A 21,924-nucleotide genomic window follows, 5' to 3' on the forward strand; every position below is an offset into this window, starting at 1 on the left:
CATCTAGCAGAAAATGACTTGAATATGCAAGTTTTATAGATGAAATTTTTTAGTTTACACATCAAAATACATATTTATCTTGAATGGTAGGTCTAATGACAATGAAATCCACTTTTTGCCCCTGATTTCGCGCCATTGTGGCAGATTCATAAAGTACCTACATAAGTGTTGAGAGGAACGTCATATGCTTCAAAAGGGAAGCATTCTAGTTTAGGGATAATTTCCTTATTTCTTAGATTCAACAATCAGGGTTCAATTCCAGGGCAACCAACATAGCCTTCCCAGCCAATCACTCCCTATAGCCACTTGGAACAGCATGCTAGTGCCATTTAGTGCTTGGTACACTGGATATGATGCTTGATTTATTTTGCTTTAGTACATGCTCCCAAAAAACTCTCTACCTAAGTACTTCAAACTTCCTAGCAGTGATTCAGATGACTTATGCTTCAGCGAACAGCCACCAGACGGCAGGGCACGCAGGCTGGCTGGGACAGTAACTTGGCTGCATGCCAAAATATACACAAGACACACAGCCAAATTTACTCAGTGATACTGCCATCTGCCCCCCCCCCCCCCCCACCAATATTTAAATGTTCACCTTATTGTTCCAAAGAAGTAGATTCTTCAGTGGTGGGAAGGTCTCTGAAAGTTTGGTTAATCTCGGATGGTAGAAGCAGGCAACTGGCAAGTTTTGTGGAATTTGTAGAATCATACCTAACCTTACCTACCAACCTAACTTTCAACCTACCATCCTACAAACACACCTACATGCCTACAACCTATTATACCAAACTGCTTCCTACCACTCTACAAGGTCAACCAGCCTACCAAACCACATAAGGTACCACTCGGACTTCATCTTCACATCTTACCTGGTGTGATTGAGAGTGGATTATTCTATGAGAGTGGGTCTTTTACATTATTCTATGCATTTTGAAAATTGCACTGATAGTGTCTTAAAGTTTGGTGGTGAGTAGATGTAATTTCTGTTATGACTAAAACACATGGAAATGATGGATACTGTGTTGCACCCGGCGACAGTCAAGCAATGCACCCACAGGTCACATCTACTTCACAATTCACCTAGCACTGATCTGACCCCTGTCTTTGAAGAACTGAGCAGCTAAAAGCAAAAAATGAAAACAAAATGCTGGAATATTCAAGTGCTTCAAATGTGTCAACCAAAAATGTATACACAATCCCGCACCACCCACTTTCATACCAATGTTTTCTGAGGTGTGGCACCATCCTGCACATCCTTTCATGCATTTTCATTTTGTCAACTTACTGGAGGTACAGCATGATGAGCTATGACTATTATGAGCTGTCTTAGCCTTTTTCTGAAACCAAAAAGACTTTCAATATAGATGTGCTCTTCAATGTTGTCCAAGACCTCAATTGTTTACTTGCTTTCTGACAATTAATCACACTTCTTTTACAGCACACAAGTAAAATAATGGCTTGTGCCATGATTATTTCCAATTCTACATACAAAACTTTTAAGAATCAAGTAAATTAAGCCTAAAACAAGCACAAATAATGCTTGATAGGAGCTGCGCCAGACATGTAAAAATGCGCAAAATATCCGTATTTTTCGGGCTGCCGGCGTAAAGGGAATTATCCGTTCCGGAACGGATTTTTCCGATAAGGCTCATGTAAACGGGGCCACCGAAACGCATTTTTCCGTTCCCTGGCTAATCGAATATTTCCGTTTAGGCTGAATGACTCATGTAAACGGGGTAAGTGATGCATATTTAGCACAGATCTTGTTCGCCTTTCCTTGGAAAATCCTATGAACAAAAGAAGAGCAGCAGAGGTCGCTTTGGCGGCCATAAAGAAGCTTAAACTCGAGCGTAGGATCCTTTGACGCTGGTGTAGAGCCCTAAGGAGCCAGCGCTCAGCCCTCTAAGGCCAGCGTGGGGCCCTCTAAGACCATTGCGGGGTCTTCTAAGGCCAGTGTGGGCCTTGTAAGGCCAGTGTGGGACCCTCTATGTCCAGCATGGGGCCGTCTATGTCCAGCGTGGGATCTTTTAAGCCCAGCGACATGGGGCCTTCTTAGATCAGACTGAGGACCATTGGCCACCGAGACTAGCTTGGGGCCCTCTGAAGACAATGTGGAGCCCTTTTAGGCCAGTGTAAGGCACTCTGTGACCAGTGTGAACCATCTGAGGCCAGCGTTTGAGACCATCTGTCATCTGACTTCAGACTTCAGAGGCTGGTACTGGGCCCTCAGAAGCCAGCGCGGGCCTTCATAGGCTGGCGTCGGGCCATTAGAGGACACCTCGAGGGCCTCGGCAGCCACTTTCCAGGACTTATGCATGTTTGGGCCCCCTGAGGTAGGAGTGGCCCTAGAAGGCCGGCGTGGGACCCTCAGGGGGCATCATGGGCTTCTAGAGATCGGCGTGGGTTCGAGAGCGGCATAAGGTCGTCAGACTGACTCAAAGACTCCCAAGAGCCAGCGGGGGGCCCTATGATGTCAGCCATAGCATGGGTCTCCTGAGGCCATTATGGGGCCCGGATGCCAGCGACTAGCGAGGTTCACTCTGTTGCCGTTGTGGGGCTTTCAGAGGCCAGAATGAGCCTTCAGAGGTCGGAGTGAGACCAATGTGGGCAACATAGGGCCATCAGAGTCTAGATCAGAGCTCAACCCGAGTCGAGCCCTTCTAAAGTTAAGGGTATCAGCCCTCAACCAGCGCAAGACACGAGATTGGCATCTGCCATTTGAAAAATGTTACAATCGTAAAAAATGACAAAAACATTTTGCTTTTCATAATCTTTAGTGGCCCCGGTGACGACCAAAGCAAAAAAAAAACTGTATGCCTACTGCTGAAATAAATCTTTCACTACATAAAGAGCTATCGATATCAATGGCTTTTTCACGTTTTTCTTTTCTTTTTTAGATTGCCGAGTGTGCCGAAAAAGGCTCCCCCCACATGGGTGAAAAAGGCAAAGAACCGCACCTGGGCGTGGGTTAAGTACGCCACTACTGGGGCCCCTAAGGTAAGGGTGGGGCCCCTTGAGCAGGTTTGGCCTCCCCCTTTTCAAGATCCTGGATACGCCACTGGTCAAACCCCACAAACATAGAGCCTGTCACACCATACGGTCCCTAACCAGCCCAACAAGCGACACCAAAAGTGTACCACACGGGCCTCGGTGTCAATTTACGCCCCATGTTCGCGGAACATGAGCATCAGGGCCACCGTTACACTACACGTCCCTTACCCGTGCAAGGGTAAAGCACACGGATCTCAGAAGTCTCGTCTCTGCTGCTCTTTAGCTGTCGCAGTCACTGACCAGCCTATATACACTATACAGACTAAAGTCGACGATATCAATGGTAGATTCCACGGATCCCTGACCATCAATAGCTCCACAATCCCAGACGTCTGACCACCAGACGCTCGACAATCCAATGTGGCGGGCGGTGGGATGGAGGATGGTCGGCATACCGCCCGCCAGAAATGTCACCGTCCATAGCACACGTCATTTCCGGTCGGGAATGAGACCGGTGACGTCATTAGGACAGAGGACCAGACGGCCAGGCAGAAGGAGGGACATAGAGGGTTCTGGCAGCTGACTGACATTGACGTGGAAACGTAGATAATTAAAGTAAGAACGATTAAAGTTCAGATAAAATGTTCACTTCTTGGCGTTGAAAGCCATATAATACATAGAAGCGCAAGCAAAATAACATCGAAACCATCCGGCTACATATTTTATCAATAGAAAAACACAATTCTAACGAATAGTGTTTGCCTAATGAAGAAAAAACTTGCGGTTACTTATAACATGAGACAGTAAAATAAAAAAGTTAACATTTCTCTAAAATAAAGTACAACTGATTATGTGAAGCGGTAATAACATCGAAACCATCCGGCTACATATTTCACATATAACATGAGAGAGTAAAATAAAAGTTTTCATTTCTTTGAAATAAAGTACAACTGATTATGTGAAGCGGTAAAATGCCCCAAACACGATCCCTTTGCCCAAAAGGTAACAAATACCTTTCACTAAACGTGATACGTTTCAGGTTAGTAGTTACCAAGAACACTCGACAATTATTTTCGGAGGCCGCGAGTTTTGATGACGTCACTGGTTCCTTTGCACACTTCAGTGAACTTCACTGGACCAGCGACACCCAAAGCCGCACCATCGGTCTTCAGTAGCCGTTCACAAAAACGCACACCACCGTCAGAGACGGCAAACGAGACTAATCTGACGCGGCTGTGACGTCACAAATGACGCCAGCGGCGGCGCCGGGGATTAATTGTGCGTCTCGGTGATGGGCAGGAGATAAGGACCGTGGGGGACGTCGCAGGTCGGCCCTTCGGCAGCATAAGGTAGGTTAGAGGGTGAGATCCCACCCGGCTCAGTCAGAATCCACGGCCAAGAGATGTGGAACTAATGGAGCAAGACGCAGCGGAAGAATCGTTCAGCCGGAGACTGATGGTGATGTGAGCTGCTAAGGCAATAAATCTAGGTATACAGCTATACTGCGGAGGATATTTACTAGCGGTGTAGTGGCCGCACAGAGGCTTTATGGTTAGTTGATCTTTGAGTGCTATGACCTTCAATGCAGATGCCTGACACACGCGCCTTAGGTTTAGTGGGTTCAGGACATTGTGATAACAAGACAAATTCCCGACTAGACGTTTTTGTCATCGCCATCTTGAACCACATATCGTCTGCCACCACCCATCTACCATCCAGCACATACAATCCAAGACTAACCGTCAGATGTCCGACAATTCTATCAGAAAACATCCGCTCACAGGCATCTGGGATCAGCTGGAGAAGTCGAGGCACGTATCTGCCCATCAAGCACTTCACAAGGAAAGTCATCCAGTGCCTTCCGCTGCACTAACCTTGAAAGCGTACTACGTGATGAGAATGACGGATCAAGAATCGCTGAGCGCCTGAAGATCTGTGTTCTATGGTCTGGTGGAAAATATTGCGCCTTTATATGAGTAAGCAGCAGGCTATGACGATACAAACATTTGAGGCCACATGTTAGTATATTGCCTGCCTTGAGTGCCTATTGCCTAAAATGCCCATTGATCTAATTCTAAAGTCTAAACAAATGCCCAAAGTAAGAAGACAAGTATTGACTGGCATGCATATTGTATTGCATAATGTACATGAGGGACGATAAGACTACGAATGAAAAACAAAACAACAGTTCGTAAAAATGACGGCGAAATAAACGAATCTAAAGCCGTAGCCCGTAGTGGCCAAATTTCGTACGATGTCCGAGTCAGCCGAGGCCTGTGACAGACGTCAGCAGCAAACTGAGACGAATACTACGGCAAGAAATAGTGAAATGACCCGGTAGAATGTGACAGCAAAATAGTGAAATGACCGAGAAGCATGTGACAGCGAAATAGCGAAATGGTCCGGCCGGCTGGACCACACCGTAGCGCGGCCCATCTCCGGACACGAATGGCCAGTTCTGAAGGATGCTCTAGACTGAAGACGGACGAAATCCTCGTCTGACGGTGAACATTGGAAAACGGAACACCCTGAACTGACAGTCAGCGATCGACAAAACAGCCGAAGGCCGGACGCTGAAAAGCAGATGAAAAATACCGACTAAAGGGCTATCAGGATTCAGGACTCAACAGATGCAATTATCTCAAGAGTTATTGAGGCATGTCCGCTGCTCGGCTATGCTCAGCGGGGATGCGGATCTGGGCATGGGCTGGCTGACGTAAGGTCAGCCCATGGGCGACTTAACCGCCCACTCTGATAAGAGTCCGTGCGCCGCAATCATATCATCTGCATTGCCAGTCAGCACATAGCTCTTGGAAACATCCCACGATATGCTGATGCCAGACCACAGAGAATTACCTCGACATCTGGCAATCCTAACCAAATCCTAGCGATAAATGCCAAACAAGGCGTCGCTATGGCAACCAATAGCGACCACCGGAATCCCCGCATGTGAATATCCGGCCGGTGGGTATTGGCGAGGTTTCATCAGAACTGTCCCCGCCCCGCCTCGCCCCGCCCTGGTCCCATCTCCGCCCCTGAGCGTGTCCAGCTGAGACAGTCTCTTACAGAATGATAAACACGGCAGCGCTACCCCTACTGACGAATAGAAACTATCCCGGGTATCCAGTGATATTCCGAGTCTCTCTACATCCAATCAGACCTACTTCTGACGCTTCCGAGACGCTCTCAAAGACCTGAGAAGTGATGAGATCGTACGAGCCATAGATCTAAGACGGGGGACGGCGCGGGTCACAGGGTCCACTGAGCTCACTGGCCGCTGCGCAGGACCGAGACCGGGGGCGGGGGAGGATGCGGGGGCGGGGGCGGGGGCGGGGGTGGGGGCCGAGAGGGGTCGCTTCACGAGGTCAAATGACCCAGCCTTATCGGTCACTGACCCGAGGCCCCGAGGCAGCGCTTTTGGCCGTACAAAGAGATTGCGGAGTCGGATCAAAGTAACGTCGCCAAACGCCCCACGCGCCAGCCAGCCCGGCTTATCTGAATCAGACTGAGAGTCGAGCATTCCCTTGGAGCAGGGGTCGGCAAATGGTGGGGCATGCCCCCTTTGGGGGTAATGGCGCCCTTCGGCGGGGGGTAATGAGGGCCTCTGAGAAAGCCTCATCTTTTTTAGATTTAATGGCTCCCTTGATGGGACAAACATCGCAACTGTTGTGCCCCAGGATTCAAAGATTAGTCGAGGTCAAACGCACAAAGCATGAACTGATGAGCTGGCGCATGTCAATTTTCATGTAGCTGCTCACCATTCCGTACAGTCGTTGAAAGTAACTGTCATGTACCAACCGGCCTCGTCTATTGGCGTTTTCACAGTCACTAATGCAAGGGAGAGGAGTCGTCCATGGCACCCTGACCTGGGCACCTCGGTCTCTGAGCTGGGGCTTTGCAGAAAAATTGAGCGTGTTGCCCGTGAAGATAAGCAGCCGCTGCTACCCAATTTAAAGGTCGTTGGTCATTGGGTGACCTTCCATAGGTCAATAACAACTGCCGAGTAAATCGGGTCCTGCTGTAACTTTTTGAAGTGAGATTTTGTGGCCTGCCATGGTCTCAAGAAAGATCCCACAAATCAACGGTTATTCGGGTTAAGGTCATGCCATTTTCAGGACAGATAAAAATGATCGGCTCGATGGTACAGTTTTTTCGTAACCCGACCCTTTTAACGTGATCTATTCCCGAAAAATACCCGCTACCCCTATGCGTATGGGGGTTAACCCGCGCCCCGCTGGGGCTCCTGGATTTCCACGCCCTGCTGGAGGTGGAGGTTGAACACCCCCTACTAACTTGGCTCCTGGGTCACTAGCGAAACGCCGTAGTCGGCGATCGAAAGAGCGTAAGAAATGATGAAGAAAAAATATGGTCACTTTTTAGGTCAAATCAAAGGTCAGGTCACCAGAGGTCATCGAACGTAAAATTTCGCCAATTTCCAGGTCAACCTTTGACAGTTTTCGACAAACTGGCCTATAGCTCAGGAAAGGATAGAGCTACAGCGCTGCGGAAAAACGCATTCGACAGCTCTCTTTAACGTTTTTGCTGATGCCTGCCCTAAGATTCAACCGAAGATTAACGGTTTAGCCTGCAGGAGACAAAAACTGCCAAAATGTACGTTGCTTGCTGATAGTTTTTCTTAAATAACTTGTCACTCAAAACTTGCAAGAGCTCACTTTTATCAGCATCGTGGTCCTCCCGTCGAGAAACATCGAAGGTTTTGTTTTGTTGCACATCAGTCGATCCGTATCGTCCAGCTGAACACATCTAAGGCATTTTCATCGCTCTGGCATGCCTTTATCAAAAGTTATTAGCGAAAAGCTGTTAGATACCATTCATGACCTGAAGTGACCTCAGGGACATACAGCGGGGTTACGGGTGCAATTTTCCGGTTCAGCGGTCATGTTTACTTGTAAATAAGAGTGTCACAGTGTTAGGAATGACACTGGTCCAAAAGAGGCGCCTTTCAATTTTCTACCATTTACTTTGCGCCCTCTCCCATTGATAATGGGAGACGGCGTGAAATTGATGTTAGTGTGAAATTGAACTTTGGTCACCGACATCAAATCTCCGAGATACAAATTTTGTACATGCTGTCGCCTTTATCAATTCCTGAAAGTTTGAAAGAGACCTGTCACTCAATGCAGCTAAAGCAGGCGTTACAGTCTTTACTGAGGTGAGGTCACTTGACGTGATCTGGTGACCTGACCTTGAGTGACTCTTGTCTGAAATATTCTCAACATCTGCAGAAACGATGTATGATCAATTGTTCCAAAATGGTGGCGCTCCGTGCCAACGTTTTTGAGATATTTGCGAGAAACCGCAGGGGAGGGGGCCTGCGGTTTCTCGCAGATACTCGAGGGCAGCGCTTTTCGAGCAGCGCTGCGGCCCGAAGGTTGGGACTTTGAATTGTGAAAAAACGCCCGCCCGCCGCAAAACGCGCAAAACGCACGCCGGAAACGCCAACGCAAATGTCGCAAGAAAAGCAACACAAATAAATGCCCGCCCACCGCAAACCGCAAAAAAACGCAAAAACGCCGCAAAAAATAAAACCTCCCGCATCGCACGCACGGTAACCGCCAACCGAAGCGCCCAACCGCCGCCAACCGCCAACAAATTGAACACCGCAAACGACGCAAAAAAAAAGAAAACCGCCCGCATCGCCCGCACGCCCGCCGCCAAACACAAAACGCCCGCCCACTCGCCGCAAAACGCAAACACCGCAAAACGCGCAAAACGCACGTCCGAAGCGCCAAAGCAACCGTCGAAAAAATCGCACGACCACCACAAACCGCAAAAAAACGCAAAAACGCCGCAAAAATAAACCGCCCGCATCGCACGCACGCTAAACACCAACCGAAAACGCCTAAAAAATCGCCCGCCCGCTGCCAAACGCAAACACCGCCAAAGGTTTCTCGCAGATATGGTACCCAAAGAGTCACGGAAAAGTATGGAATTTCAGTAACCGTGGTTGTATCAGCAATGGGGTCTGGTAGGTGGGGGTAATGGCCCTGCCTGGCGCCAAAAAAGGGGGCACGACCCCGGAGGACCTGCCGACCACTGCCTTGGAGGGAGCGGCAGCGTCTATAAAAAGACTGTTATACATATGTGCAATGTGCATGTGTATATACATGTACAATGCACATACTAATATCACTAGCTTCTACGTAGCCCAAGCAGCCACCTACACCGATAGCCGGTACCTAGTGGAAACAATACTTCAGGGAGCATATAGCGAGCCAGCATACTCAACCTAGAGCCGACCCAGCCTACACCCGGGGTCGTAGCCTACACAGCCTACAGCGAAAGCCTCCGGTCGATCCTACCTCCTCCCGACAGCCTGCAGTCGACCCAGCCTACTCTAAGGATCCTACAGCAGGCCCAGCCTAGCCCCGCGAGCCCACCGTAGACCCTGCCTACTCCCGACAGCCTACAGCCAGCCCAGCCTAGCCCCGCGAGCCCACCGTAGACCCGGCCTACTCCCGACAGCCTAGAGCCGACAGCCTACAGCCGGCCCAGCCTAGCCCCGCGGGACCACCGTAGACCCAGCCTACTCCCGACAGCCTACAGCCAGCCCAGCCTAGCCCCGCGAGCCCACAGTAGACCCAGCCTACTCCCGACAGCCTACAGCCGACAGCCTACAGCCGACAGCCTACGGCCGACAGCCTAGCCCCGCGAGCCCACCGTAGGCCCAGCCTACTCCCGACAGCCTACAGCCGACAGCCTACAGCCGGCCCAGCCTAGCCCCGCAAGCCCACCGTAGACCCAATCTACTCCCGACAGCCTACAGCCGACAGCCTACAGCCGACCCAGCCTAGCCCCGCGAGCCCACAGTAGACCCAGCCTACTCCCGACAGCCTACAGCCGACCCAGCCTAGCCCCGCGAGCCCACCGTAGACCCAGCCTACTCCCGACAGCCTCCAGCCGGCCCAGCTTAGCCCCGCGAGCCCACAGTAGACCCAGCCTACTCCCGACAGCCTACAGCCGGTCCAGCCTAGCCCCGCGAGCCCGCAGTAGACCCAGCCTACTCCCGACAGCCTACAGCCGACAGCCTACTCCCGACAGCCTACAGCCGGTCCGGGGCGTGCGGCGGCTCACCACCACGTCAGTCGATCCATCCCAATCAATCTGGCTCGTTCACGCTGTCCGACACACACCCAATCAATGAATCCGGCGCCCAGCCGCCCGATCAGTCACCGGCGGCCGCAGATTTCTCCGCCGCTCTGTGCCAGGAACGCACACACTCTCTCCGGAGAGCAATACCAGCAGCGATGAAAAGATCACTTCTACGACGGAGTATCAAGGTTCGAACGGCGGAATCTCTCTCATGGATCATCTACTTCCAATATTCCTCTCTCATACAGTAGTTACTTGCATCTCATGTATCTCACACCAGTAACGTTACTTAAAGCCCGAATGTAGTCTGTCGCTGACTGCCACCTACCCTAGTCTGACTGTATCGGCGACTGTCGCCGACTTTGGTCTGACTGTTCGGCGACTGTCGCCGACTGTAGGCTGACTGTCGCTGGCGACTGTCGCAAACCCTAGTCTGACTGTCTCGGTGACTGCCACCGACTGTAGGCTGTTATTGACCATCGTCAGCAGTCGCTGACTTCCGGGTCAGTTCCAAGAGCGAGTTACTTCTCCCGGTGAACAAGCAAGACGAGCGGCGGACTAGGGTCGTCAAGGGATTCCAAAAAGACAACGACACAGCTGACATACAATACCACAGAGCCGACAACACATCCCACACACGAAGGTGACGTATTTGATACGGAGTTGTCACAGGTGACTGACGCACCAGTCACACCTCACTGGCCCGGCATCCAACTGCGTACGGTACAAGCTCGGAGTGCATTCCTTCCATCGCCGTCCTTAGCAGCTCTCATCCAAACCAGTAACTTCGGCTGAATTGATCCCGAACTGTGCCAGCATCAATGGACGGGTCGGTAGGAGTGTACATAGACCACTACATATCTATAAATAGTGGCCGCCTTTGGAGTGTGTCATCCCACCCCTTCATCAAGGCTCTAATCCATCATTATCACTGCATCATTTACATTGTTTAGCGTTCGACGTAGATGGCTATCAGATCAAGTGTTACTAGCCATCAAAACAGAACAAACAACTCAAGCATGCATACACTAATCTACTCATTTGATGTACGGCGAACGCCTCACGATAACAATTCCAGACATAAGAAGTTGAAATAACTCTCCGGCACCGTCAGATCCTGTCTACAGCCCGGCAGGATGGGGTGGTGTGGGGTCGAAGAGGGAGGGAGGGGGAGGGCAGTCTGACATCCGATGGGAGCCGGGGGAGGGGGAGGGAGGGGGTGTGACGGTTCTGACAGCCGATGGGAGCCGGGGGAGGGAGTGGCAGGGAGGGGTGTGACGTTCTGACAGCCGGTGGGAGCCCAGAGGCTGCACCAGATGGCTCGCCACTCAGCGACATCTCCCCGGCAAACATCCGTCCAAGTGGCACTGACTGCGCCGCTTCCGACAGCAGCGACACGCAGGAAGCGCCCCGCGACAACAGGCGTCGCCATGGCAACCGGGCCGCCCCGATAATCACAGCAAGACGTCGCGTCGCCGCTTGATGAAGCGACGCACGGAAGCCGATGGGGCGCGAGAGAGAGAGAGAGGAGAGAGAGAGAGAGAGAGAGAGAGAGAGAGAGAGAGAGAGAGAGAGAGAGAGAGAGAGAGAGAGAGAGAGAGAGAGAGAGAGAGAGAGCAAAGGAGTAATAGAAGCGTGACTTAACCCGCGCACCGACGGGGGTCTGCGCCAACTTAGTACCGACGGGGGGGGCGGATGACCGCCCCCCCCCTGAGATCTCGAGAACGAAGCAAGATAGCGACAAGCGGTAAACGGCATCGGATACGCACGGTCAAGATCTACAATTTTTACGAAGGTCATTTTCAGGTCAGGTCAAAGATGACGTCACAGGGGTCGAAAAAGTCAAAATGGCGGCGCTAAATATGGAGAGAGTTTTTCTCGAATAACTTTCGAATTAGTCAAGATAGGAACAAACTAAGGGCATCATCGTGATCCTCTCGTCAATCCGCATCGAATGATATATATGTTGACCTCGAAAGGTCAAGGTCAAAGGTTGACCTCAGGTCACGTGACCTCGAGGTCATCATGTATATCATTCGATGCGTCTTGACGAGCTGAACACAATGAGACCATCCACGCGTCTGTATCTTGTTCCTGTACGGAGTTATTGGCCAAAACCCTTTGGTGACCTTTGATGACGTCACATGACCTCACAGCTGCCCAACAGCAAAACAGACCTCAAGGTAGTGAAGGTTGATCGTATATGAAGTCATGTATGGTATATGGGGCCATTCCGACCCGTTTTAGTGGTAAAAACAGGGAGTTGATTTTTCCCCCATTGACTTATAATGGGGAGGTCGCGAAATTGACCTGACCTTAGGTCACCGATATCAAAATTCCGAGATATACAAATTGTAGCTACTAATGACCTAATAACATCCTGCGACTTTCAAAGGCCTCCGACATCTACTGTAGCTCTGGCACGGTGACAAAGTTGCAAAAAAGTGACTTGAGGTTGGGTCATTCAAAGTGACCTGGTGACCTGACCTTGAAAGGTAGGAGGTTCAAACTTGCACACCATGTGTAAAATTGAGAAGGGAATAGTCATACCAAATTTCGCGGCGCTACGCGCCGCGGTTTTCCCGCTATTCGCGAAAAACCTTAGGGGGGGGCGGATATCCGCCCCCCCCCGTCGGTGCGCGGGATAATATATAAAATAAAATTCAATTTTGCTGAGAAAGACGGTAGGATAAACCTCTAAGTAGTCTAAGTAGTATTACATCACATATACCCAGTGACGAAACTCGATCCCTACCCTGCGATCATTCCTTCGCCGATACCATGCCACGATCACTAACTCAACTAGTCCTCGAATGATGACCCAAGCGCCCGTGATTGGCCTCTTTAGTCGCCGCCCCGAAGATGATTGGTTCGGGGCGTGCCAATCACCCTCATCGGTTCGTCCAATTACGGCTGAAACGGTACACCATAACCACTGCGGCGCCACTGGCACCAGCCAATTATGACCAGGAGTCGAACCGACGGCGACGGCAGCGGCCGGAGTGCGGCAGGCAGGCGTGAGACGGCCCGGCGGTACAGTCTACCACTGCAGGGAGGTACCACTGCTGACATCTAGCGGCGGGATTTTCGTGACCGAGTTGGCCGTGGTAGGGCCTCGCGCGGGACGGACGCGATTGTTGATTGGTGAAATGGCACCATAGCTCACATAGCGGTCTATATGCATTGTTGTCGTTATTGACATGCATGCCTTTCACTTCAGCTTAGATTCATTTGATTGATTCTCTACACACTTACACAGTACACATCTTTGCCGCTGCCACCGCTGCATGTTTCAAGTCAGGTGGTAGCCCCTAGGAATTCACATGTATGACACCAAATTCAAACAGATCAGCTAACAATAGCACAGATCCGACACTCAAAGAGAGACTAGTTAGATAACAGGACCAGCCAAAAACCCCCATCTAGGGATGCCTCTGTCTCGTCCAGCATCAGGGAAGCGTAAATGGTCTCATTAGTCATTGCCATAGAAAACAAGAAAAGTAAGCGCTTCTTCAACTATGCCTCGCATCGGTACATACCAGATTCCTAGCCGGCATGCGTAAAACGCGCATCAGTTCAATAAGAAAATGCGGGGGATGCAGCAGCCTACCCCAGATGCGTACTTTACTAAGTTACTTGACATCCACAAATGGAACACTGAATGCATTTGCCGCGTCATTGACTTACTTATAGCTGTCGCCGGCTCTTGTTAAGTCAATAAGAGGGACGTAAATATTGTATGCGCACTGCGCAGCAATACTGAAAATGAAGATATCACCCATGCGGCCAAGAATAGAGACTATCGTCCATATTTCGTCCACTTGCGACTGGTATGAACCAGTAACCCATCAAATACGCTGCACAAATACGGTAATACGCAGTATGATAAGAAGCTAACAGCGCAATGATCGTCTCAGAGGATATCTCGTCCCCCTCGTGATGCTAATTTTCATCCATTCCGGTCAGCGCGTCGGCCGCTCCAGAGGACGGAGATGCAAATTTCGCCTTATTGGCGGCATCACGGGCGGCCCGGCCCGCATTCCAACACGTGTATTGATCCTCTCAGAACGGCAGAGGAGCAGGGGAGCAGTGGATCGCGGGGTGCAGGCGGGGACGAGAAAAACACCGAGAGGTGGCAGCACCATCGCCGCCTGGGAGGGTATACTGGCCCGCACGGCACGCCGTCGGGGCTGATCCAGCTGCGGCTAACAATACATTGAAATGTGAAAATAGCCGTGTTTGTGCTCAACACTACTGCACTCTAAAATCAGGCACTCGAACGGTAGCGGGAAAGTATGCTCTCATTGGATAGCACCATATAAGAACATAAGACACCATGGAAATAAGGATGGATGAAAGCAAGCCACCAACACAGCTGTCTTAGCAACAAATTGAATATGCTTTGAAATGCAATTTATGGTTATCAAGTGAAGTATGTTTCATCCATAACGATTCGGCCATCGCTGCATGAGCCGACGCCTCGGTTCATCCCCAGCTCCTACAAAGCCGAATCGGCGTATCCTCTTATCCCTCAGGAGTGCTGTTTTTCAACCCCATCCGTAACAACATGCCAGCCGCAGCGAACCTGTCGGCTGGACGCCAGACGGTGCCCGTTTCCATCTCCGAAACAATTCAGTCGCGCTTTGAGAGGAGACAGCCCGCCTCCTGAGACCCAGCCAACCGTGGTGAAAATCGGGATTTATCTCAAGAACGTGTGCTATAGAGCCTAATGCGGAGCTTTATCCCCTGCCACGATGAGTGGAACTCTCAGAGTGCACAAGCCCTCGAAAAGCGCATGTAAATGATAATAAAATACGGTTATGTATCCCAGACTACTTTTCATTCGTTTAAAATATCTGAAGACGCAGACATGGTTCGCGGAAGCGGCCTAACTACGAGAGAAATTAGAGCAAAGTTCGGCGAAATGAGCTCAGTTATAACTAATGGGCCTTGAACTTGAAACAGTGAGGTTAATGTTGTTAGACGGAACACTCACCGGAAACTGCAGCTACCCGTGGTGGCTGAACACGAGGGTCACCGGTCCGCCTGCACAGACACAAAGGGCGGGGGTCAGAGGTCAGTCTGGGACAAACGCGCAGAGGGAGACACCGGTCCGTTTGAAAACAGCAAGGGGTCAGATGTCAGTCAGGGGACAAACGCACATAGCGAGTCGCCTACGGAACAACAGATATACGATATTCTGAGGGAGAGCCATCTGAGAGAGCCTGAAGACACACATGTCAGAAGGCAGAGGTCACAGGTCACAGGTCACATGTAAGAGGTCAGAGGTCTGTTTGGGGACAAACACACATACCTGGAGTCGCCTACGGAACAACAGATACCTATACGATAGTCAATGGCATCTCTGAGCGAGAGTCACCTGCGGATACTGAGGTCAGAGGGCATAATTCAAAGACAGAGGTCAATCTGGGGACAGATTAGGTCATTCCGGAATCATAAACACACACCGGGTCACCATTCGCCTGGAGAGAAACGAACAAACACAGTGGCATAACAGGTAGACCCAACACTCGACCCCTGACAGCCTGAGGTCAAACAAACATGGGAATCAGAGCTCAGTTTGTTACGGTTTACTGGAGTGGAAATGTTGGGTTCAAACACGTGAGCTAGTGGTCGGTATGAGGGCAACACACTCGATTTGCTGGGCGCTCCGGGGGCAAGAAACGCGAGTCGGCGGTCAGTCTGATGGGGAAACGAACGGGAAGCACTGCTCATCGTGGTGGCAGGAACACAAGAAAATCCAGTCAGTTGGTGAAAGGAGAGACACTGCCACTGGGCAGTCGGAAAGCAGGGAATATCGTTTGCAGGAATAAACACAAATGATCAACACGTCGTGGTTCCACAAGTCGTAATTCTCACACGCAATTTAACTGATGCAATGTGCAATCACCACGTAACATCAATCATCTTAGCGTCACAAGACTAAAATTACGCATGTACCACTCAAAAAGATGAAAGAAGAGACATTAAAGACGAGATTAAGCCTGGGCGCACCACCTTCATTAATTTCATCTCAGGAATCCATTCAACCAAGTCATAAAAGCACGCCTCTGCGGTTAAAGAAATAGCACTCATCGTGTAAGGAGACCGTCATAAAAGCTCGCCAGGCCTTTTGGCGTCTTTGAAGGCGGCTCTTGAGCTGGATCACGGGGAACGCGCAGTAGCGACGCCGGCCACCGGCAGGCGACCAATTTTACCTCAGTACCACTCGACAGTAAAAGTGCAGCTCCTGACAAACGTGAAGCGTGGCCACGTTTTCCACAGAGGCAGAGGTTTCGAGCAACATAAAAAGGTTATTTGATGCATACCAGCAAGCTACACAATTTTAAATCATACCCTCGGCCGAAATCACCTGGCCAGCCGTACATACTGCCTGTATGTAATAGCGCTCCCTAAGAAATTTTTCCGTTCGGTCTCATTACGGTTTCCTTCCATTGATTCATTCCACGCCTGTCCCATCTCGTCACTTTCCGTTCCAGCCCGTCCAGTTCCCGTCCCGTCCCGTCCCGTCCCGTCCCGTGCCGTTCCCTCCAGTTCCCTCCGGACGATTTCCTCAGCGCTGACACCCTCAGTGCGTCAAGATGGAGCCGGGACGCACATCGATACCTTTCGCTTTCAACAGGTGCCGACCGGCGGGCGCGGTGCCGGCGAGCACGGAACGACACGCCATGGTACGGCGCGACACGGAAAGTCACGGAACGGCACGGTACCTACTCTAAAAGGTACGTTACGGAATATGACACACCAAAGTATGATACACAAAGGTAGCCAAGGTACGACACACCAGGGTAGGACTGTTGCCATGTGGTATGCTAAAAAGTGTTATTGCACGTTGCGGTACGCACACAGCAGCACGTTTTGAGGCCTACTGACGTGTGAAAAGAACAGCACAATATGAAAAGGCAAGACAGCTGATAAAGAAGAGTAGGATACTATCGTAGAAATGACGTCTATCACTAAGCTTTGTCAATTGCCACTCACCCCACTAGTTATTTGAGGCAAACGAAGAAATCGGGTAGTTATCACCAAACTCAATAATTCTTCATGAACAAACTGAACAATCTCTCAAGAATAATGTTACCAGTCAGGACTCCGGTTAGCTCACTTCAAGAACAGTAAACTTAAAATACGGCTCACGCTATGAGGAAATACCACGAACCTCGTAGGCACTACCTGTCAAACTCACGACAAGTTCGTCAGTGAGAGCGTCATACTGAAGGTAAAGTTCATCCGAGTCGTAACTATATTGAGGTCATCGACGTCATGCGGTCGCCTCATGTGTTCCAGCACTTCCCTAGTATCTGTAAAGACCGAATCTATTCGAACCAAGCGCGGAAAGTAGCGTTAAATATCGTATCGTCGACTGGCCTTCACCGCAGGCGCAGAGTAGAGAAAACTTCAGTAACAATCCTCCAAACTGTTAGCCACACTAATGCTATATATGTCACTTGTCAGCGTATGATTGGTGAGGCAAACATACCCACCACTACAGGGGTATCGAATAACCAACCCAGCGCCAACACCTGCTGTCGCATTGGCCGGGACATAAATTAATAACGCCACATCTACACACGTCCCACCCGACAAAGCCTCACGTAACTATATAACGACTGTGGTCTGGCTTCGTTCCCACACGCAGTCCAGGAATATAGATCCATCCGTTCGGTGGCTCAGAATAACGCTTGGAGAGAGCTACGCTAGTTCGATATAGCCAGCTATCCACGTTTGACCAGCATCAGCATTACGTGAGCTCAAAATCAAAATGGCGCCCACGGACCCCACGTTTGCTAAGCATGACGAACCACGCTTGCTAAACATACCACCATACGCTTGTCCAGCATTGCACCCCACATTGGATAAGCATGCTGTGCAATGTTGGCTCAACATGGCGTCCCACGTAGCACAACATGGTGCTCCACGTTACATCAACATGGGCCCCACATTGACTCAACCTGGCGTCTCACAGTAGCCTAACATGACACGCTCTAGCAGCCCAGTGCGGCCCGGCCGAAGCTGTACGAAAATCCCGCCGATAGATGTCAGCACCATGCCTGCCTGAGCTGGTAGGCTGTACCGCACGACACCACTCAGTTCACAGTCCCTCACAAGGAAGGTAACTTCGTCCGATATGCATAGCGAGGAAGACAGATACAGAAGAAGGGATGCAATCCATATCACGGAATCCATACGAGCTGTTTCATAATGTATTTAGAATGGCATTATGACAAATCGCAATGGGACAGCAGCTACGGAGAACTAATAAAGCATACGAGTAGTCGTCGGATCATCGACCGCGCAGCACCTTCTAGCTTCTCTCCCGACTGACTGAGAGGGGACCGTAGGACGCGGGGCGCCGTAACGACTCTCCGGCCCGGCAGTCAGCTGGTCAAAGGGCGTGGCCGGCTCCCCCGTAGGAAGGTTCCGTAGTCAGGGCTCCGCCAGTCAGCCCGGGCAGGGAGGGTCGATATGACCGGACGGCGAGACACGGGGATACCGGGCCGGCTGGGCTGGTGGACGATTCGGCGCTTTGGGTGAGTGGGCAGGATATAGCAACTCATGAATGCAGAAAGGCAGACCGGTGCTGGCTAAATTATGCACAATTTGAAAGGAACTGTCAAGAGATATGAGCCCTAACAATAGCATGAATGATACCGCGGACTGGCTGAATACATTTTCTGTCCGTGCCTAGCGCCCGCTAAAACGGAAATGGTTGCAACTCACGGCATTCTCGGACGGGATATGCGGGGACGAAATAAGCATCAGTCGACGATTTCACGAAGCCGAGGCGTCATAAAAACGTGAAGTCTAACCAAAATGATACAGCAGACACACCGCACCCTCAGACATAAGGAAAGAACGAGCCGTCCGACTCGGGCGAGAAGTGCGCCAATCAGAAGTCAGAGAGGGGCAGAGGGTGAAATGTGTCTGCCGAACGGGGGTGTACAGGTGATTAACAAACTAAATTATGGCCGGATATGCTGCACGTGGTGTGCGGTGGATGAGCGCTCCGCACAAGAGACGCTATCGAATATCAAACAAAGCGACTAGAGGAACAAATTCATCAGAAGGAAGACGACCAGAAAGTGACGGAGAGATAACAGCCCCTCCCCACCAGGACAGGTGAGAACGTGACCCATTCTCACCTGATCACTGCTCTCGCAGGGCCTCCATCCGCTTCTCACACCCTGCTCACCCTCCTCCCCTCCAGACAGACAGACAGGTGGACAGACGAACAGACAGCACCACCGGCAGCTCCTATCGACCGCACCTCACTGGCGACCGGTCAGTACCGGCCGCGGCCCGCCGCCCCGCCCGGCGGCGCCGAGTCGCACCACCGACCGATCTCTCTGCGCAGGATCGATGGCAGCCGGCGAGTCCACGCCGCCGCGCGGGGGAGGCAGTTGTGGCCGCGGTATGGGCGGCTACTGAGGTGGTACGGACGGCGCCGGAAGAGAAGGCCCCCAGTGCGCCGCCGGCGATAGCGAAGGAGTATGGGCGACTACTGATACTGATATGGGTGGTTGCATAGGGAAACGAAGAACGACTCCGCGGGGGCGCCATCGGAGGCGGCGGAGGCGGCGGACGAAGAACAAGAACGAAGAAGGAGGTGATAAAAAAGAAATGACGTCAAGGTACGGACAGAGCAAGAAGTAGTAAGTATGGAAGGAATGCATGTTTGAATTCTTCGATGTGCGATTCACATCATGTAACTATATGTATACGAGTATAAGAGCCACGATGTTTGATAGCAACCAAGCGCGGGCGCCTAGGGGATGGAAGAAGGAGGCAGTGGCGATAGAAAGGAAGGGCGAAGAGGATGACGAAGTAGCAGCACGGAGAGGCCCGCCTCATTTACCGGAGGGAAGGGGAGGAACGACAGCGTCATCGCTCGTGGCTGTGCGGTCGTGAGCGAACGTGGCTGTCCATGGGTAGCGCATCCCCCAGGGTACACGGCATTGGAGGGAATCGGGCCCAGGATGGCCACGGGATACCCTCGCGGACAGTTCGGGAGGGCCATCAGTCACCCAGCGTGCCGCCGCTTCAGAGGACCGGCGCAAAGGAGTGACGATGCTCAAAGGGCTAATATCATGATGATAACTTTGACCGAGTAAGCACGATCATCGCTTGGATGAAAAGGTAGCACCGATCGCGCATTTCCAAAGCATGACATACAAGGTCGGGGGATAAAAAAGCTCGCAAGAAAACATAATGGATAAAAGCGGATACGGTTGCTTCGACAAAAAAGCAAACAGGATCTGATGCACAGATGAAAGCCCCACTCAGTGCCACCTGCGATACATTTTCCGCCACATTTCCTGTGTTGTAGAAATGCGCGCTCTGTCGCGTCTTAAAAATACCCAACATCACACTGCAGGCATCCCAAGCTACCGGAAAGACTGAGTGAGCCTGTCACCCAGTGGAACGACTGCGACTGTCGCCTTCAGAAGGTCACGGCGGATACAGGATTCCCTGGCGACCTCTGGCGGACCTAGCCGTCGGTTCTCGTCAGGGGATCTGTCCAGAGTCAATTTACCTCTCTGTGATCTATCGAGGAACTCCTGATGTAGCCTGAGAGTCCTCCGGGGATTTCTGACCTATAGAGGAGATTTAGTAAGGTCATTATGTAGTTGTGCTAGGGATGTACCAAGCATATTCCAGGGACAAAATGTGAAAAATATTCTAAAACCATGTCAGGCATTTACAAAGCGTATCATTCAGGTCTTACATAATTCAATCGAGGCTAATTTGCAAATTTGAAAAGGATAGTGTTTCGCATGTTTATCATCCCCAGCCATTGACAATGTCCATTGACTGGTGTTTGGTATATCCCCGAAATTCAAAGGTTGTTCGGCATCTCTTCAGCGAAACAACCCGGATCATGTTTCATCCCTCATACCCATCCACTCACGTATTTTGCAGCCCATTTAAGTGAACTGTCCAACAATTTACAGCTATCCCGTGGGCCGCCCTGGCGAATTGTGCACCTCTAGCCGGGACCTCTGGGACGGCCGGTCGGTGGGTTTTATGTCTGTGCTCTGTCGTTCGGCCCGCCAACGCCAGACAATGTGTCAATCAATCATCGGTAACGGCACTGGAGCGGGCCGGCGGACGACGCAGGGCTCCCGGCTGCTCTTCGGCCGGCGGACGGTGAGTCCGAGAGGAGCGAGATGAGGGAGGTGGACAGAAGGAAGAAGTGAGAGAGGGAGGACAGTGGACGGGGAGATTGACAGAGGAAGAGTGAGGCGGATGGAAGGAGAGGAAATGACAAAAGGAAAGCAGGGAATAGAGAGCGTGATCAGGGAGGGCAAATGAAGAGACAAGATAATGAGAAAGGAGAGAAGAGGACGGAGAAGACGCGGAGATGTGGACTGAAGCGGAGGAAGGTGGAAATCGATGAGGACGGAAAGGACAAGTGTGAACCACAGACCAACAAGAAGGCCTCTGTCTAGGCCAAAAAAGCAACGAAAAAAATATCAGCCTGAACCATAATTGTGCCGAAATCGTCTCAGTCTAAGCCAAAAGACCAACGAAAAGTATCAGCCTGAGCCAAAGGACCAAAAGAAACGTCTCATCCCGAGCCACGATACCAACACGACAGCCTCACTCTGATCCACCACAGCAGTCGGACAGCGTTTATATAACATTTCCGGCCGTGGACGGTCCATTAGCGAAGACTCTCGATACAATACGGCAGAGAACCGACCCAGAGTGGAGCGGGGACGTCAGAGAAACGTCACAGCCGCGCTGTTGTTACCCAGCAACGCTGCCGTCTATTCTCGTCTCGTCTATCGCACA

General features: G+C 51.1%; 1 long non-coding RNA gene across 1 annotated transcript in view; it reads right to left on the reverse strand.

Moving 5' to 3' along the window:
• The window catches only part of LOC122376277, a 55,401-nt gene that overhangs the window by 20,671 nt on the left and 12,806 nt on the right, over positions 1-21,924 (reverse strand). The window contains exon 3 of the long non-coding RNA XR_006255581.1: positions 15,104-15,153. This is a non-coding gene — a long non-coding RNA (uncharacterized LOC122376277). The remainder of the gene's footprint in view (positions 1-15,103; positions 15,154-21,924) is intronic.

This window comes from Amphibalanus amphitrite, unplaced genomic scaffold (assembly GCF_019059575.1).
Source record: "Amphibalanus amphitrite isolate SeventyFive unplaced genomic scaffold, NRLGWU_Aamphi_draft 002080F_arrow, whole genome shotgun sequence".
Classification (NCBI taxonomy): Eukaryota; Metazoa; Arthropoda; class Thecostraca; order Balanomorpha; family Balanidae; genus Amphibalanus; species Amphibalanus amphitrite.